The sequence below is a fragment of the Oreochromis aureus genome, linkage group 4 (genome assembly GCF_013358895.1).
Source record: "Oreochromis aureus strain Israel breed Guangdong linkage group 4, ZZ_aureus, whole genome shotgun sequence".
Taxonomy (NCBI): domain Eukaryota; kingdom Metazoa; phylum Chordata; class Actinopteri; order Cichliformes; family Cichlidae; genus Oreochromis; species Oreochromis aureus.
Window position 1 is genome coordinate 4,128,563 of NC_052945.1, and position 6,700 is coordinate 4,135,262.

Consider the following 6,700-nt stretch of genomic DNA (forward strand, 5'->3'; position numbering starts at 1 on the left):
GGGAGACCTGTAGAGGAGCCATCCATCAACCTTTGGAAACCATTACACAATAACAAAATAACAAAATCTGAGAGCGGGGCTCATTGACTGAGCCCTGTCCTCTGGGGCTACAGTGAGAGACGCAGGCAGAGGAAGAGTTTCCAGAAAACCAGAGTGAGCATAACGAGCGGTGATTAATAAATTTACAGATTTACCCATAAACCCACAACCAATCAGGAAAAAGAGAGGTTCGGTTTTATTATTACATTCGAACAAATCCTCTTGATTGATTCCACATTGAGAAGCTGGAATTACTTTAAAAAAAAAAGTGCAGAGCAAGAGCTCAAATTTCCAGCAGGCCGACTTCTCGCTAATCGATTAATCCATGCAGCTTCACAGCCGTGGCGTCTCCAGGCTTTGTGGCCTGCAATGGACCTTGAGCAGCATTTTCATTGAGTGTCACTTGCGTGCGGTAAACACACAAACCCTCGGCCCTCCACATGAATGACAGCAAACAACGCGGGCTCTCTGGTTGCGCCCCGCCCTACTACCCCCACCCCAACCCTAACCCCCGAGGAGGAAGGGGGTCACGCAAACACAGCATCTGACTGCCTCTTAATTTGTTTAAAGCAGCCCATTCAAACAGGAACCCCAACGGAGAGAAAATCTCGTTTCCAAGGTCTGTCGCCACGGCTCGAGCTGTGTTGTTTAGGAAGGAGATCGGGACGCCGCTGACGACTCAGCTGACTTCCAGCACACACGGCTTCACAGAGGCGCCAGGTTGTAATTAACACTTTGCAGATTACGTTTACAGGACCAACACGGTCTGCCTGAGTTTTATTACTGCCGGGATTGTACTCGGCCCTCCGGGTATACAAAACTCTCTCTGTTTGACGCTGTCGTGTCCTGCGTGAGAACCTTTGACAGGTGTTGATTGTAGGAAGAGCCAGCTGGGTGTTCACTGTTCCTGGAGATAATGAGAATCCCCCCTTTGCATCGGCCAGGTTTTCCAGCTACGACTGGCTGCAGCCTGACAATATTCATCTATTTCCATCCCTCTATCTGTAGCTTTCATCCATTTATTCGAGCTCATGCTGCTGGTTTAACAGTCTTATTAGAGGAGCAGTGAAACTAATCCATTTCTTGGCAGCAGGCGGCAGACAGCTGGGCAGTGAGGAGTCGCACAAAGTGGCTGATATAATTGCGATGTGATCATTTTCATGCAGCTCCTCGGTTCCTTCTTAGGCGGCAAGCGGCGCTTCAGGTTAACACGCTAAGGTAATAAAACAGCCATTAAAAGAGCCAATGGCCTCAGAGTGTGAGGGCCGAGTCATCAAACATGTCATTTAGGTCACGTTTGTGAGAAGGAACTGTCTTCACAGACACACACAGAATTTAAAAACTGGAAAGTGTTAAGAACACATCAATCATTCCTCACATAAAGTCTTCAGCGTTAGTCTTAAGAGCTCACCATCTGCTAATATTAGTGCTTGTTAGCATGCTGTGCACTTATGCTTTTTAATCTCGAGCCACAGCAGAGACAAACTGCACTCCGTATCCGTCGACTTGCACTTTCAGTGCAGCTGTGGGAAACATCTGCACACATCTGTACCACTAGATGGCACATATCCTCTGAAATACCTTTCAGAGCAGCTTCACACTGTTCAAAACAGGGCAGCTGTCTATCAAACAAATGTGGACGTCAATCGAAGAACACACTTCGGAAACACAGAATCGCCAACCTGCAGTGAATTGTGGCGAAAACCTACTGAGAGAGTTAATTATGGAGCTGAAATACGGAGAGGTGTTGGCCTCGGAAAATAGCCTGGATTTCCCATTTATCTCCTCAAACCAAACTCGTGTGTCTTAAACACTTCACACTGAATTAGGCTGAAGTGGAAACCCACTCTCCAGACTTGCAGCACTTCTTTCCACTCCATGGCTCGGTGATAAATCTTAAATCTTCCATTCTATGCCGCCTACTGCCCATGTTCCTGTCTTTCATAAGCTCTCTTCTTCCCTCACTCTCCCCCTCTCCATTTGGACCACAGCAGCACCCTTTACCCACAAAATATGCAGGGGAGAGGCCTGATGACTGAGGCCAGTTAGTATGCAAACAAAGGTACCTCACGCTGGCAACGGTTCAAGAACGATACTGTATCATCTTCACTTTACAACGTATTAAAGTGAGTAAGAGGATGTAAATTATGGGGTGAGAGTCGTGAGAAAAAGTTTCGATACCCGAGTTTATCCAAAGAGCAACTGAAAAGCTATGATTCACCTGTGAAGAATCAAAGTAACAATTTGGTAATATCCGTGCACTGTACACCAAACAAAATCGCACTCCATTCTGTCCCATTTGAGCTCCTTTCTACTGCTGTCACTGGAAGTGCACAGGACAGTCGCCCCTGGAAGGGTTTGTTGTGTTTGGTTAGTGTGTTTCAGCACATTTTATTGCACTGTAAATGAGGGCAGGCATGTTTGGTTTACAGTGTTTGTCAATGCTTTTTGTCATCCATCCATCCATCCTCATCCGCTTTATCCGAAGTCGGGTCGCGGGGGCAGCAGCCTAAGCAGAGAAGCCCAGACCTCCCTCTCCCCAGCCACCTCCTCCAGCTCATCCGGGGGAACACCAAGGCGTTCCCAGGCCAGCCGAGAGATATAATCTCTCCAGCGCGCCCTGGGTCTGCCCTGGGCCTCTCCCGGTGGGACATGCCCGAACACCTCACCCAGGAGGCGCCCAGGGGCATCCTTGTCAGATGCCCGAACCACCTCAACTGGCTCCTTTCGATGTGGAGGAGCAGCGGCTCTACTCTGAGCCCCTCCCGGATGGCCGAACTTCTCACCCTATCTCTAAGGGGAGGCCAGCCACCCTTCGGAGGAAGCTCATTTCTGCCGCTTGTACCCGCGATCTCGTTCTTTTCGGTCACTACCCACAGCTCGTGGCCATAGGTCAGGGTCGGGACGTAGATCGACCGGTAAATTGAGAGCTTCGCTTTTACACTCAGCTCCCTCTTCACCACGACGGACCGGTGCAGCGTCCGCATCACTGCAGCCGCAGCACCAATCCGTCTGTCGATCTCCGGCTCCCTTCTCCCATCACTCGCGAACAAGACCCCGAGATACTTGAACTCCTCCACTTGGGGCAGGAACTCATCCCCGACCGGAGTGGGCACTCCACCCTTTTCCGGCTGAGAACCATGGCCTCAGATTTGGAGGTGCTGATCCTCATTCCCGCTGCTTCACACTCGGCTGCGAACCGTTCCAGTGCGAGCTGGAGGCCCCCACCGATGAAGCCATCAGAACCACATCATCCGCAAAAAGCAGAGATGAGATTCTGAGGCCACCAAGTGAAAGCCCTCCGCCACTTGGCTGCGCCTAGAAATCCTGTCCATAAAAATTATGAACAGAATCGGTGACAAAGGGCAGCCCTGGCGGAGCCCATCACCCACCGGAAACAAGTCCGACTTATTGCCGGCAATGCGAACCAAACTCTCGCAACGGTTGTATAGGGATCGAATGGCCCGTAACAGTGGGCCAGACACCCCATACTCCCGCAACACCTCCCACAGGACACCCGAGGGACACGGTCGAATGCCTTCTCCAAGTCCACAAAACACATGTAGACTGGTTGGGCAAACTCCCATGCACCCTCAAGTATCCTCGAGAGGATAAAGAGCTGGTCCAGTGTTCCGCGACCAGGGACGAAAACCGCATTGTTCCTCCTGTATCCGAGGTTCGACTAACGGACGAACTCTCCTTTCCAGCACCCTGGCATAGACTTTTTCCGGGAGGCTGAGGAGTGTGATCCCCTATAGTTGGAACACACCTCCGGTCTCCCTTCTTAAAGATGGGGACCACCACCCCGGTCTGCCAGTCCAGGGTACTGCCCCTGATCTCCACGCAACATTGTAGAGGCGTGTCAACCAGGACAGCCCTACAACGTCCAGAGCCTTCAGGAACTCGGGCGGACCTCATCAACACCAGGGGCTCTGCCACCGAGGAGTTGTTTAACTGCCTCAGTGACCTCGACCCCAGAAATTGGCGGGTCATTCCCTCATCCCCAGACTCTGCTTCCTCCTCGGAAGACGTGTCAGTGGGATTAAGGAGGTCCTCAGTATTCCTTCCACCGTCTGACAATTTTCTCAGTCGACGTCAGCAGCGCACCGCCAGCACTATACACAGTGCAGGTAGAGCACCGCTTTCCCCTCCTGAGACGCCTGACGGTTTGCCAGAATCTCTTCGAGGCAGTCCGAAAGTCTTTTCCATGGCCTCTCCGAACTCCTCCCACACCCGAGTTTTTGCTTCAGCCACTGCCTGAGCCGCATTCCGCTTGGCCTGTCGATACCTGTCAGCTGCCTCTGGAGTCCCACAGGCTAACCAAGCCCGATAGGACTCCTTCTTCAGCCTGGTGGCTCCCTTCACCTCTGGTGTCCACCATTTGGTTGGGGATTACCACCACGGCAGGCACCAACCACCTTGCGGCCGCAGCTCAATGCAGCAAGCCGGCAATGGAGACGCTGAACATGGTCCATTCGGACTCAATGTCCCCAGTCTCCCTCGGAATGTTGTTGAAGCTCTGCCGGAGGTGTGCGTTGAAGATCTCGCGGACTGGGGCCTCTGCTAGACGTTCCCAGCACACCCTCACCACACGCGTTTAGGTGCACCGGGTCTGTCCAGCGTCCTCCCCGCCACCTGATCCAACTCACCACCAGGTGGTGATCAGTTGACAGCTCAGCCCCTCTCTTTACCCGAGTGTCCAGAACATATGGTCGCAGGTCTGGTGATACGATTACAAAATCGATCATCGACCTGCGGCCTAGAGCATCCTGGTGCCACGTGCACAATGCTTTTTGTAAGTTGCATTAATGATGTTTTGTCTTTCTCTTGAGGTACCCATCTGCTGCTACAGTCTTTCCTGTAGCTGAACAAAAGGCTGAGGGCAGGGCTGGTTAAAGTTCACAGACCTAACAAGTGGACCAAACCATCTGCTGTGAGAGCATGGGGGTTTAGGACTGAGCACTGAGTTTACTTACTGTCCCTGCGGTTTTCTCCCTTTGTCTTCTCTCTCATTTGTTGGTTGGTTTGTTTCTGACCTAGGCCTTGGTTTGTGAAGCAGCGCTCCAAGCGGCTGACCTTTTTAATGAGCCCGTTTAGTTCTTAAAATAGCTAATTTGCATTGCTGCCTATTTTTTTGTCATATTTTGGGTAAAATAGACCCAAATTTCTCAACAGTACACCTGTGCCCTTGTGTCTGTTGCTTAATCCTGCATGTAGGAGGAGTACCAATCTCCCGAGTGAAAGTCCAGATGATGCTTCTTCTGGATATTATTTTTTAATCCATGTTGTTACAGAACTAACTGGCAATCTCCTGTCACTGAAGTACGAGGACATGTTGCGTTTTCTCCCAAATTAGCAGGTTACAGCACGTTTGTTCATCTGTCCACAAGCAGAAATGCAAAAATGACAATTTGTGGTTTTAGGAGGAGTTGCTCGCTGGAAGTATTTCAACAAAACAAAAACTGAAAATGCCTTTCAAACTAAATTTATGTACCGTGATGAGATACTTGTCAGTGAGGTTTTCCGTATGATTAAGTGCCATGTACACCATGTGTATATTTACCTCTGCAGCTGACACATTTGCTAAAATATCTGAGCTCACGCCTCAAGTCATCATGCCCATGAAATGTTGAGTATTTATGTGACATGCCTGTGCAGCACCTTGACAGAATGCAATCATATCAGAAACCCACAGGCGTGCTATTGGCGGTGCTCCATCATCAGGATGGAGACGCCACGGTTGGCTCGGTCTGAGTCTCTGGTGCTGGAGGGCTTTCGCTCCCAATAACCTTTAATGCTGAACTTCAGGTTCTGTTGATTATGTAATGAACTGAAACAGAAGTAAATCTGTACGTCCTGTGGAGGTTTATGTTCCACCATTAGATAAAATCATAAAATCTGCAAACTCAAGTTTTTATTCTTATTTTATCTTTTTTTTTTTTTTTTTTTTTTTTTTTTTTTAACCTGTCCCGTTTGGTTCTTTTGCCATCAGAATTATTGTCTAAAGGCAAAGAAAGATGCCCAACGGATTTACTTTACCAAATGGACCATCCCAGCCTTGCCGTAATGGTCCATTTGATTCACCTTTTATTGTTTATTTTATTTTCACTTGCTGAATACGGGACAGACTTAACTGGGGGAAAGAAAGGGGAGAAAGAAACAGGGAAAGAAAAACACCTGAGAAGAGGGACGGGGAAAAAGGGCAAAAAACAAAAACCAACAGAATAAGCAGACAAAAAATACATATATCGATCACCTGGATCACCTGTTGAGAAAAGAAAAAGAAAGCAAGCAGAAGAAAACGAGAGTAATAAACAAGATCACAATGATATATGGGAATATGACAGTAAATACTAAATATTAAACATTATTGTGCAGCACGTGAGATCGACAGCGCACAGTGTGCTTTGAGGTAGGAGCCAAAAAGGGTGTAGTTTGTGTGTGTGATCACCCGTGTGTGCACCTGTGAGCATGAACGCGCTTGTTTTTAAAAGGTTCCTTCATGTAATGATCTGCTAGAGGGTGTGGGGGCCACTGCCCCGTCCTCCAGGGCATGAAGCAGGTATGGAGGAGATCAAAACTCCAGACATCCAGAGGCCCCCAGAACACAAGAGACCAAGGAAGACCAACAGAGGGCAGCAGCGCACTATCCCAGAAAGAG